The sequence below is a fragment of the Propithecus coquereli genome, unplaced genomic scaffold, assembly GCF_000956105.1.
Source record: "Propithecus coquereli isolate 6110/MARCELLA unplaced genomic scaffold, Pcoq_1.0 Scaffold137, whole genome shotgun sequence".
Lineage (NCBI taxonomy): Eukaryota > Metazoa > Chordata > Mammalia > Primates > Indriidae > Propithecus > Propithecus coquereli.
The window spans coordinates 2,921,288-2,935,172 of NW_012137969.1; the positions used below are offsets into that span (position 1 = coordinate 2,921,288).

The window sequence follows — 13,885 nt, forward strand, 5'->3', positions numbered from 1 at the left end:
AAAGTCAGAAAAGATTGTTAAACTTTGACTACATAAAAATAAATGGCATGGCAAAAACACAAAAGCAAAGTTAAAACGTATTAACAAGCTAGAAAAAAAAATTCCAACTTTTATCACAGACAACTCTCATCTAACAGAAAACAAGAAAAAGACAAACCCAACAAAAAAATGGGCAAAGAACATGGACAGTTCACAGAAAAAGAAATGCAAATGGATCTTGCTCTCACACACCAAAATTCAGAAACATATGCATGATGCAGCCACCTCCCTCCACCTCCACTGCTGCCACGCTGAAAATTCACTGTCATTTCTCACCTCGATTACTGCTTCCACCCTCAACTCTTACAGGATATTGAGAGCAATGTTTTAAAACTGGTTACAGAGTTACATATGATCCAGCAATTCCACTCCTAGGTATAAAAATCCAAGAGAAATGGAAACATGCCCACACAAAACTTACACAAATGTTCATAGCAACACTATTCATAATAGCCAAAAAGTGAAAACCCGAAAGTCCAAATGATGGACATAAAAGAAAAAAAAAATACTAAGAAAATGTTACCAACTGGAGGAGATTATCAAGAGATGTGGCAACTAAATGCAGAGGGAGATCCTACAACAGAAAAAGGACATTGTGGGGGAAAACTGGCGAAGTCCAAATAGTAGTATTACACCAAGATTAATGTTTTAACTTAGATTTGCCATAGAAGATGTTCACACTAGAAGAAGCAGCACCTAAGGTCTACGGGAGCACTCTGTACTATTTTTGCAACTTTTCTGTAAGTCAAACTATTTCAAAGTAAAAAGTTGTAAAATGAGCAGGGCGTGGTGGCTCACATCTATAATCCCAGAGACTCACAAGGCCAGGAGCTTGAGACCAGCCTGGGCAACATAGCAAGATCCATTCTCCCTGGGATTAATTTAAAATACTGCACTGTAGGTGGGGGGAGATGGAGACAGTGGTGGGTGGAAGGGAAGAGATAAAACAAGTTAGCAAAGAGTTGATCCTTATTGAAAAGGGGTGATGGATGCATGGGGCTCATTATACTATTCCATTTTTGCATCTACTTGAATATTCCCATGATACAGCTTTTTTAAAAGAATGATCCTTTAAGAAAAGTAGTAAATCTGGTTACATCACACGCCTCAGCTCAAAAATCTTGTTTCCCTGTGTACTCAGAGTACAAGCAAAAGTCCTTACAGGAAACTCCCCCAAAAACCCCCATACTTTTCTGGGCTCCTGCTCTCTCCCTGGCCCACTCACTCCACTCCAGACTCACTGGCCTCCTTGCTGCTGTTTCTCCAAAGTATTGGTACTCAAAGAGTGATCTGTAGACCACCAGTTTGTTGTTGTGACTATACAACAGAAATTAAGACTAGGCACTTAGAAATTTTTACGGCACCTTAACATCATCACGACATCCAAGAGCAGAATCGCTTTTCTAGTAATTACTCTTAAAAATTGTAGTAGAATATACATAACTTAAAATTTACCATCTTTTTATTTATTTATTTTTTGAGACAGGGTCTTGCTCTGTTGCCCAGGCTAGAGTGCAATGGTGTGATTATAGCTCACTCACTGCAATCTCAAACTCCTGGGCTCAAGTAATCCTCCTGCCTCAGTCTCTCAAGTAGCTGAAACTCCAGGTGCATACCACCATGCCCAGCTCATTTTTCTATTTTTTGTAGAGATGGGGTCTCGCTCTTTCTTGTTTAGGCTGGTCTCAAACTCCTAACCTCAAGCAATCCTTCTGCTTAGGCCTCCCAGAGTGCTAGGATTACAGGCATAAGCCACTGCATCCAGCCTCATAAACTTTAATATCTGCTTAAACCATTATATGATATGATACAGGTGCTCACTGCACTATTCTTTCAAATTTTATATAGTTTAAAATTTTTCAAAACAAAAACTTTATGAAAAACCATGATTCAAGCATTCACTTCAAAGACAGGAAAGATTCCATAGTATTTGTTTCTTATATATTTAGTATTTATCACAGTTGTTCAGTATCTCAGAAGCTAGGACAAACTCCTAAGTTTAACTGAGTTCATGTTTTTGACTTGGCCTCCCAAGCTTTCACAAAGCTTATAAGCTTTATAAAGTTTTCTAACAGTCTATCATCTCCCTCAATTTTCTTCTAGGAACCTGATGTAAATCAACCAACAGAGTAAAACTCCTTTCAAGCTGCAATCAACTCTCGGAACGGGGTCTTGGGATCTTTACTACTTTTTAAAATTGTTCGGACACAAGTAACATCATTTCAATCAGAGACAAAGCCAAGGTCCTTTCAATACCTGTAAGACAACAGGGAGCTGCCCCAAACCTCTGGGTCAGAATCTTCTACCACCTTCTTCTTCACTGACTTCTCCAGCCTCCTGCTGCTCCTGAACACACTAGCCTTACCCAGTTGTGGAGCCTTTGCCCCAGCTTAAACTCATCCCTCCTCCAAGCCAGACATCTCCATGGCTAACGCCCTCTCCTCCTCCAAGGTTTTGCTCAAATGTCACCTTCTCAGTGAGACCCACTCTGACTGCTCTATTTAGAATGGCTACCAGCTCCCCAACCCTCCCTGCATTCCTGAACTCTTTCTACTTGCTTGGGGTGAATGAATAACGATTTCCAAGTGATAAATGAACACTGAAATGTACGGAGTTATGGATTTAGAAAGTCATTCAGAGAGAAAAGACTAAGAGTGAGTAGTCAGGAACACAAAACAAGGAGCAAAGCAGCAAAGAAAGGTTCACAGGCCTGGTCAGCGCAGGGCAGGGCAGCAGGTGGGTACAGGGAAAGCAAGGACATTGCTTGGTCTGACAACTATCACCAGCCTTCACCAGATCTTCTTTTCCCTAACTGCTCTTTTTTAGGCCTTCTCTTTTAGTGTTTATAAGAATTTAGGTGACCTGGGATTAAGATAACTTGATTCTTCCCTAAGGCCACACAACTGAAAATTATAGGTATGACTTGTTAAATTATAGCAGGTTCACAGTACCACTTTTTATCTTGCTTTTAATACATTTGGTATTTGGTATGGATTCTCATTCTTTTACTTTCTTGTATTTGAGACTCTGTATACGAAAGGAAGATGCTAATAACTCCAGGACACTAGGGCTTGCTTACTAACAGTATTTTAAATAATAACCCTTTTCAGTGTAAAAAGCCCTTTTGCAATCTATTTTTTCATTTAGTCATCTTCCATACTAAAGAGGTATTAACCTCCTTAAAAATGCCTCACTGCCCTACAAGAGATTAGAAGGTCCTAAAGCAAACATGTGGAAAATGGAGTCCTTCATGCCTTATTACTTGTGAAAGAGATTCCAGCAGCCCTGCAATCAAGAGGATGGGTACAGTGTGTTCTGAGAAAAATAGAAGGCAGTAAGTCACACTGTCCCCTTTTACTCAGATTCTATTTCCTATTGCACTTCCCTTTACCAGAAGGTCAGAATAATGAAAGTTTCAAATCAGGTAAGTTAGCAGTTTTTCACAAATGAACAAAAGTTCTAAAACCTACAAGGTAGTTTATTTAAAGTGGCAAATGTAAATATTACAGTAAAGAAAAAAGACACCCCAGCCCTCACCCCCAGGATGTGAAACAGCTGCTTGTTGCACTTGGTCAAACCCAAGAGCAAGCCTAAAATCTCCACACAGTTCTTAGAAAGCTCTTCCTCAGGCCCTGGGCGGTGGCTCACGCCTATAATCCTAGCTCTCTGGGAGGCCGAGGCGGGCGGATTGTTTGAGCTCAGGAGTTCGAAACCAGCCTGAGCAAAAGCGAGACCCCGTCTCTACTAAAAATAGAAAGAAATTAATCTGGACAACTAAAAATATATAGAAAAAATTGGCCGGGCATGGTGGCGCATGCCTGTAGTCCCAGCTACTCGGGAGGCTGAGGCAGGAGGATCGCTTGAGCCCAGGAGTTTGAGGTTGCTGTGAGCTAGGCTGACTCCACGGCACTCTAGCCCGGGCAACACAGTGAGACTCTCTCTCAAAAAAAAAAAAAAAGAAAGCCCTTCCTCAAGGTGCCTGGTGTAGTCACCTTGTCTGTGCGGCCCCCCTACCCCCAGAGTCTGCTTTCAGCTCCTGAGATTCACAGAAGCTGTGCTGTCCCTGGACTATTACTTGATATCAAGCCCACCAAGTCACCCATTATGGGCTTTTGAATTGATGTGACTAGCTCTCCTCGCTGCCCACACCACTCTTATTATAGATCCAATTTCCCTCCTCCAAAATGCACTTACCCTCAATCATTACAGTACCAACTCCTTGTTAGGAAATTTGTATTTGAATAACCTTTCCAGAGATGATCTCACTGCCCTACAAGTCAGTGATCTGGAAACCCTAAACATCATATTGGAAATGGAGTCCTTTACTCTTTACTGCCTATGAAACAAATGAGCCTTCACCATTCCTGCAATGAAGAAAGCAGGTGCAAGATCATGTAGATATGGTGATCACAAAAGCCTTCTCTGAAATGAGAACTAAAGCATGAGAATGTCTCAGCATTCAAACAGCCAAAGAAGAGCATTCAAGGTGAAAAAAGCCCAGGGGCAGGAAGGGGCTTGGTGCAAGCAAAGGGTGGATAGGACACCATGAGCAAAGCAAGCACAGTGAACAAGGTGCAAGCCAGGTGAGAGGTTAGAGAGGTGAGCAGAAGGCAAGTCTCTAACCATGGTGAAAACATATGAACTGCTTTCTGTGTGCCATGGGAGCCGTTTTGTTTTGTTTTAGGAACGACACAATCTATGTTTTTAAAAGACTTCTGATTGCTCAGTGGAGAACAGATGAAGGACCCTGCAATAGTCCAGGTGAGTGATTACAGTAGCCTGGACTAGAGATGTGGTCATAGAGTAGATATATGAAAAAGGTGACTTTTTTAATGATACAAAACATGGTAATTTTCCACAAAGTGGGGTCAAATACAGCTGGCAAATGCATTTTGTTTTGCCAGAAAAGTTTCTTTTTTAAAACCCTGAGTTAGTCTGGTATCTAAAAAAATCAGGATTTCTGATTTATCTTGGAGATCAGTAGATCTGGCAAATGCTAGGCCCCTATTTCCACAGGGTGGTAACTGGCGAGAGCACAGGCTTTCTGTTTTACCGCAGTTCTCACCACACTCAGCACCCTTCCCTTATTTATAACACCTGCTGGAGTTTTCTACTCCTCTAGTCAGGTCCATTTAAGGAAGCCAGAAGCCCTTGCTCTCGTAAAAGTATCTCAATTTGAACCTCAAAATAGAGGGGCAGGTTCACCTCAACTCATCTTAACACAACATTGATCAACATTTGTCTTTCAGTTTCATGGGGACTACCATCCCGTGTCACGCACCAAAAACCCAAAGATCCACACACAGGGGCAATTACACTCTGATACGACCGAACCAGAGGGGAAAAAACGGAAGACACCGGCTGGATCACAACTGCCTGGTGCTACTGATCAGACTGGTTAATTGTGCACACCAGGGAGCAACACAAAGCTCCCAAGGACAGGGACCCATCCCTCCTCCATCAGGCCATCTTTCTTTGAGAAAGAATTCTCAAGTTGACAACTTTCCCTTCCTCCGGAAAAAGGAAACTATAATCCAAAGGACGTAGAAATATCAGTCATTGATAGCTTAAGCGGTCTCCAGGGTGTTGGTGTGTGTGCCTGCTCTCATCTCCCATCTGAATTGTCTTGGACTCTTGGCCCTCTGAAACCTTTTGCGCCTCTCCCTCTTCCACCTCATTTTCCCTCATCTTCACCCCCACCTCACTTCTACCTCTGGCGAGGATAAACAAGGTACATTTACCAAAACACCATTAACTTCCAATCCATGTTAAGCTTTGAGGAGAATATAAAAAGGCTTTGCAAAGTTTGGGAAACTAGAAAATTCACCCATGAACCCACCACTAGAGCCCAACAGGTTGCAATTTTCGGGACAAAACGTCCTCTTCAGGAGACCTGCCGTCTCCTCGGACCCCACCCTCTAGCCGTGCAACCTTCCCCCAAGGTACGTCACTTAACCTGCCCCCAGTGCCTCGTTTGCAGAACGGGGATCTCCACCACCTCAGTGGGTCTTCCCTCGTGTGGGGCCGCAAGAGAAAATACACGGTGCTTGTCATACGCTCAGCTGCCAACCAATGGCAGCTCCCGTCGGCATCCGCATCCTGCTCGGCGACGTGGGCCGGGCGGCGCTGGGCCGACCGGCGCTCGGGGAGGGTCGGGGGTCCGGCGGGCGTGGCTCACCCACCTGCAGGCGGACGTTGAGCATCATGGAAGCCACGATGTAGAGGTAGGGGAAGTTGATGCGCAGCCGCCAGGCCAGGTCGAAGAAGATGAGCAGCGTGCGAGTCAGCCCCTTGCAGAAGACCCCATAGGAGCGGGCGGCGGCCGAGCGCGAGAGCCGGACAGCCAGGCCCGACAGAGCCGCCGCCATATAGAGACCGGCGCTCCCACAGCCCGCCCGCCCGCCCGCCCTCTCCGCGACGCGTCGACCCGGGCCTCTGCCCCGGCCGCTGGCCCGCGCTTGGCGCGCTCAGGGAGCGAGGGAGGCGGCGGCTAGGCCGGCGGGCGGGCGGGGAGCGGAGTCCGCGCGTCAGACTCAGGGAAGCGCCTCCGCTAGCCACCGCCTGGTCCCAGCCCGGCCGCGCGGCCTGACGTCACAAAGCCCGTTCCGCGCCTGCGCGGCCCTCGGGCCCCACTCCCTGGCCCCGCCCCTGCCTCCTTCCCGCAGGTGAGGCGCGCATGCGTGGGCGAGGGGGCTTTGGGGAGGGGGGGTGCCGGCGCTGATGCGCTGTCTCTGTTCTCCCCCTAATGGTGAGCCTGAGAATAAAAAAAAAGGGAGGAGGTGAACAGTGGATGTGGTTGTGCGACAATGCGAGTGTACTTAATGCTGCTGAACTGTAGGTACACTTAAGAATGGTCACACGAGTTGAGCAAAGGCAATGTATGTAAACCTAAACATTTGTACCCCCGTAATATGTTGAAATAAATAACAAAATAAAATAAATTAAAATTAAAAAATAAAAAAAAGAATGGTTACAGTGGTAAATTTTGTGTTACATATATTTTACCCCAGTTAAAAAGAAAATGAAAGGAGGCTTTTGGGGGCTAACGGTAGTACATTCTCCCCACGTGAATTGCTTGTGGTCACCAGCCATTCTTGTTCAGCGTCAAGCTATATATAATTTAATCTTTTAATAGTTATAATATTAATTAAAGCCACTGATGTAAAAAGTACAAATAATTAAATAAACTTTCAAAGATTCTAGTGTTCTCGGGTTTTTGACAGTGAGTTTTCCTTTTCTTTTTGAGACAGAGGCTTGCTCTGTCGCCCCAAGTAGAGTGCAGTGGGGTCATCCTAGCTCACTTCAACCTCAAACTCCTGGGCCCAGGAGATCCTCCTTCCTCAGCCTCCGGAGTAGCTGGAACAACAGGGGCGCATCACCATACCCAGTTAAGTTTTCTATTTTTTACAAAGTCGGGGGTGTCGCTCTTGCCCAGGCTGGTCTCAGACTCCTTCCTGAGCTCAAGGGACCCTCCCTCCTCGGCCTCCCAGGGTGCTAGGATTACAAGTGTGAGCCACCGCGCCTGGCTGGCAGTAAGTTTTTACATTCCTCCTTAAACATCTAGGTTTCTTTTAAAGGTTTGCCATGAGTGAAGATAGATACCTTTCTTCAAGTTTTGGACAAAATATTTCATGTCTTATTACTTCTGCCCAACAAAGAGAAAGTCTGGAAATTTGGTACAAGTGGGAAAAAAGAGTTTCGTTAATGAAATGCAAAGCAAGTCTTAAGTCTTTTTAAAAAGTGATGGTAGAAAGCAGCTGTATAAAAATGGATTTATTTCATGTTCGAATCCTTTGCCCCCAGATAGATTTGCGGTAATAATCATTTTTAAAAACCGTTTTTGAAATTTTTTGCCCCAAAATGGATTCATGCTCAAAATCTTTTTTTAAAAATCTTTGTTTTATTCATCTTTAATCTGAAGAGGAAGATTATAAATCACACAGGACATTTCTAATATTGCCACTGTGATTATTCTTTAACATTATCATTTTTCTTTAAATGTCTACTGTATAAAAAGAATTATACTTTTTGATGCTAATACTATATTTACTATTGTGTTTCAGGGCTAAAGCAGATTAAATAGATAGGTGAGGGGTTTTAGCTTTTGGCTAGCTTTATTATTATTATTAAAATAATATTTTTCAAAGACTTCACAAACCTTTAGTTTCCTTTATTTTTGCAGCATTATATTTTGCCACATTTATCGTTGACATTAAAAAGCGCTCACTTCATTTTTTTGTAAGCTATTTTTTCCTTTCAGTACACGTTGGATGCTATCTTGAGCACAGCAGAACACATGCTGCTGAATTATCATTGTTTTTTAAGCTATCCCCTCAAAAAAAGCAGAATGAAAATGTCTTTATTCAGTATTTAGGAAAATAAAGTAAAGATTCGAAAGGTTAAAAGTCTTCAATGGAAAATTTGCCAGAAGACACAAAATTGATCTGGCAATGTGGAAAAAGGTTTGGAGCTCAGCTAAATTTATTCTCGGGCTTGTAAAGATTTTCTCTGGTGGAAATTTGTTAAGTTCTGTTTATTTGAACTATGTTAAAGACTAGATGGCTGTGGCAATGTGAGATTATATATGTATATATTACACACATACACATCCTCACATCCTCACTGGTTACTCATTTCTTTGTCTCCAAAAACTATTGAGTCAATGAAGCATTTTAACAAGCCATTCAGGCCAGGCGTGGTGGTTCACACCTGTAATCCTACCATTCTGGGAAGCCTAGGCGGGTGGATCACTGGAGGTCAGGAGTTCGAGCCTAAGCAAGAGCGAGACCTCCGTCTCTACTAAAAAAATAGAAAGAAATTAGCTGGAAAACTAAAAATATATATATAAAAGAAAATTAGCTGGGCATGGTGGCACCTGCCTATACTCCCAGCTAGTCAGGAGGCTAAAGCAGTAGGATTGCTTGAGCCCAGGAGTTTGAGGTTGCTGTGAGCTAGGCTGACGCCACAGCACTCTAGCTCAGGCAACACAGTGAGACTCTGTCTCAAAAAAAAAAGAGAGATTAAAAAAAAAAAAAAAAAGCCATTCAGTTGCCATAAACAATGGCAAACAAAATTACCACAAAGCGAAACTGGGCAAGGTAAGAAGCCTGTTAGACATAATGAGAGGTCAAAGACAGCACAAGGAAAGCTAACAAGATTTTAACTTTAATATATATCAGGGTTAACTTGTTCCAAGCTACAGCACGGGCTAATATATGAGTCTAGATTCACGACTTAACACTCAACTCAGCCCCAATTCACTGAACATCTTTGTGAAGACATTTTGCTAATTTTGAGAAACAAACATAGAAAGAATTATAGGTCAGTATGAACAATATTTTCACAGAGGTACAAAGGGTTATGAGAAGAGGGAGGAAAAAAGATGCTGAGGTGAATAGGAAAATAATTTTATTAACAATTGGTCAATAGGATTCATGGGCTTTGTCTGCAGTCTTCCCTCCTGCTAGCAGAGCTGCGTCTCAGGTAAAGGAAATATTAATATTAAAGCCTTTTTTTCTTTTCAGCATGATCTGGTGAGAAAAGCACAGAGAAGCCAGGTTCCAAATTTAGCAATTTCTCAGTGCCCTGTAACCTGGTTCTGCAAAATGAGGATAAGGACACCCATCCAACAGGGTATTTGTCAGAAGTAAATGAGATTAGAAGTGCACAGCATCCAGCACAGCCCCAGGCAAATAGAGAGCACCCAGAAAATGGTAGCTATTTTTGTGGTCAGAGCCCTTGAGTCCTTAGCCAGAATGCAAGTTTAGTGGATCCGTTAATACTCATCATAATTAATAATGTTTATGGGTCACAGGCAACCTGAAGTGGGAAAAAACTTGATTGTGCTGCTGGAGGACAGGATACATTCAAATGATCCCAAATTTTGGTCTGAAATTATTTGTATTCCTTTGCTCATGCCTATGGAGACCTGGAAACGTGGGGTGGGTTTAAACGTGTGAGTTTAGTTGCCATCTTGAGAAAATGCGAGTTTCCAGTCTTTCAGCGAAAGGCTCTTTCCAGGCACCTGACACGTGACATCATACATCACAGATCAAGGTCAATGTGAGTTGTTGACACAGAAGTGGATCATAATGTTAAGTGAAAAAAGTAAGGGGAAGGCTGGTCCGATGGTAGTGGGTTATCAGAACTTATTAACATTAGTGTCACTAAAGTTGGTATTCAACCCCCCACTGCTAAATTTGACTGGCTTAAAAAAAAAAAGGGTAAGGGGAAGAAAAGTATACACACAATGCCACTATTAATCTAAGAAATGAAGGGGTATGCAAACACAAATGTATACACCCATATACAAAAATACACATATACATACATATGTTATATATATTATACACATATGTAAATATACATGTATGTTTATATATATTTATGTTTATATATTTATATTTTGTTTATTCTTTAAATGAAAGGATAAACCATAATTTATTTTAAAGTGGTTACCTACAGCGGGAGGAAAGGAATGTGGTAAAGGATATGGAGATAAAAAGTTATATTTCTCCAGGCTGGGTGCAGTGGCTCACACCTGTTACCCTAGCACTTTGGGAAGATTGCTTAAGGCCAGGAGTTTGAGACCAGCCTGAGCAAGAGTGAGACCCTGTCTCTACAAAAAAATAGAAAAATTAGCCAGGCGTGGTGGTGGGCCTGTAGTCCCAGCTACTTGGGAGGCTGAGGCAGGAGGATTGCTCAAGCCCAGGAGTTGGAGGTTGCAGTGAGCTATGATGATGCCACTGCACCCTAGCCCAGGAGAAGACAGAGCAAGACCCTGACTCAAAAAAAAAAAAAATTATACTTCTCTGAATATACCTTGTTTTTTAGAATTTGACTTTGGAACCATATATTTTACACAACTATAAAACAAAATTAAATTAAAAAAAAATACCTAAGATACATAAAAGCTGAAAGCAAAATGAAACGAACAAAACCTGTATATCCACTTAGTGGCACAACCACACACAGAGAGGAAATATTCCAAGAAACATTAAAATTATAATTTGACTGTACAAAACAAAATCAAAAACTGCAATAAACTCCAAAACTGTATTCAGTAATCATATTGTCGATGGTGGCGTTGGTCTTGTTATTCTGAATCTGTCATGTGTTTGTATTGCAATGAGAAATTATGTTGTTGTTATTGAGAACAAGGATTTTTGGCCTGGGAGAAAGGAGTTACTGATATAAACTTGATGAGGTTAAATAAAAATGCTATAATCCTGAATTTGAATTGTAGGTATGGTATGAACTCATATGCATTTATCTGAAAAATATGTGTGTGTTTTCTAGCTCTATTCACTGAAAAGGCCTAGGAATAGTGACCAATCTAGAAGCAATGAACACCCCTAGTGCCCAGGTTGAAGTCTGTAAATACCATTTCCCACTAAAAGGCAGAGATCAGATCTGGAACAAACAATGTACAAGATGAGCCTGAAACTTCCTTTCACATCAGATAGCAAGAAAGTTCTCAAAGACTGCTAGGGATGTGTCAAAAAGACTCAGAAGGGCCAGGCACGGTGGCTCACGTTTGTAATTCTAGCACTCTGGGAGGCCGAGGCAGGAGGATTGCTTGAGACCAGCCTGAGCAAGATCCAGACCCTGTCTCTACTAAAACTAGAAACATTAGCAGGGCATACTTGGGGGGCTGAGGCAGGACGATCACTTGAGCCTATGATGACACCACTACGCTCTAGTCTAGGCAACAGAGCGAGACCCTGTCTCGTATCTTTTTTTTTTTTAAAGACAGAGACTCGCTCTGTTGCCCCAGCTAAAGCGCTGCGGCATCAGCCTAGCTCACAGCAACCTCAAACTCCTGGGCTCAAGCGATCCTCCTGCCTCAGGCTCCCAAATAGCTGGGACTACAGGCATGCGCCACCATGTGCGGCTTATTTTTTCTATATATTTATAGTTGTCCAGCTAATTTCTTTTCTATTTTTAGTAGAGATGAGGGTCTCACTCTTGCTAAGGCTGGTCTCGAACTCCTGACCTCGAGCGATCCTCCTGCCTCGGCCTCCCAGAGTGCTAGGATTACAGGCATGAGCCACCATGCCTGGCCAACCCTGTCTCAAAAAAAAAAAAAAAAAAGACAAAAAGACTCAGAAGCCAACTTAAACAGATGCACACTGGCCAAAAAGGAAACAAATTGAGCATGAATAAGAATAATACTACAACAGAATGAAATATATCAAATACGTGCAAATTCCTGAATTCATTATGATATGCATTAAGTTTCCTAGGGGTACCATAACAAATTACTACAAACTGAGTGTCTTAAAACAACAGAAATTTATTCTTTTATAATTTGGGAGGCAACCAAGGTGTTGGCAGGGCTACAGTCTTCTGAGAGCTCTAGGGAGAGTCCTTGCCTTTTGCAGCTTCTAGTGGTTGCTGGCGATCTTTGGCATTCCTTGGTTTGTAGCTGCATCGTCACTCCATTCTCAGCTTCTGTCTTCACATGGCCAACTTCCCTGTGTGTTTGTCTGTGTGTCCTCTCCTCTTATAAGGACACCAGCCATTTGGCAGGGCACGGTGACTCACACCTGTAATCTTAGCACTCTGGGAGGCCAAGACGGGTGGATTGCTTGAGCTCAGAAGTTCAAGACCAGCCTGAGCAAGAGCAAGTCCCCATGTCTACTAAAAATAGAAAGAAATTAGCCAAACAACTAAAAATAGAAAAATTAGCCGGACATGGTGGCACATGCCTGTAGTCCCAGCTACTCGGGAGGCTGAGGCAGGAGGATTGCTTGAGCCCAGGAGTTTGAGGTTGCTGTGAGCTAGGCTGACGCCATGGCACTCTAGCCGGGCAACAGAGTGAGACTCTGTCTCAAAAAAAAAAAAAAAAAGACACCAGCTGTTGGATTTAGGGCTCACCCTACTCCAATATGACCTCATCTTAACTAGTTGCATCTGTAAAAACCTTATTTCCAAATAAGGTCACATTCTTAGACTCCGGGTGGACATCAATTTTAGGAGGATATTATTCAACTACAGTACTCAGTCTCACAAAGCAACACAACAGTCTCATGGGTCACCTATGGAAAATGCTTGGAGAGAAACTCATTTTTGTAAACCAATAAATAAAAGGAAAGAATTAAGCATGTATCTGACTTTACCTGAATGAACTGTACCTCAGGGTTAGCAGGTAGTTGATAAAGATACATTTCTTTTTATGGGTGGGTCCAGCTGACAAATAAAATAGGAATTTAGAATTAGAATATCATCATTTTGCCACCCTTAATGAATTAATGAATTTAGGGAATGATCATCAATGGCTGCTAACCTCACAAAAACATGATCACAAAAAAGTCACAACTAGACATGTGACTCCTGATGAAATACTATTGGAAAACAAAGGACTGAACCTGAGTCTTCAAGTCTCTAGATCTAATTACCAGAGGAACATATAAAATGATTACGATGAGGAAGTCAGCAAAACCAAGATTGCGGCATTAAAAAATGGCACTTAAAAAAGGAAGAGAAAGGAGTAGAGAGGAACTCATGAATTTAAAAAGACTTGATATTTAATTTAAAAAAGAGAGAAAGACTTGAGAGATTTATCTACCAAACCAATGTATAGACTTTATAATAAAAAAAGTCAACTGTGAAAAAAAAGGGGGCAGGTTGGGTTCAGTGGCTCATGCCTGTAATCCTAGCACTTTGGGGGACTGAGGTCAGGGGGTGGGAAGATTGCTTGAGACCAGCTTGAGCAAGAGCGAGACTCCATCTCTACAAAAAAAAAAAAGAAAGAAAAGAAAAATTAGCCCATGCCTGTAGTCCCGGCTACTCTACTCAGGAGGCTGAGGCAGGAGGATCACTTGAACCTAGGAGTTTGAGGCTG

At 42.4% G+C, this 13,885-nt stretch overlaps 1 protein-coding gene across 1 annotated transcript in view; it reads right to left on the minus strand.

The window, feature by feature from the left end:
• Positions 1 to 6,548, minus strand: part of FAM220A (family with sequence similarity 220, member A) — a 15,895-nt gene extending 9,347 nt beyond the window's left edge. The window contains exon 1 of the mRNA XM_012638927.1: positions 6,222 to 6,548. The gene's annotated coding sequence lies outside the window, so the exon portion shown is untranslated. The remainder of the gene's footprint in view (positions 1 to 6,221) is intronic.
• Between the last annotated feature and the right edge of the window lie 7,337 nt (positions 6,549 to 13,885).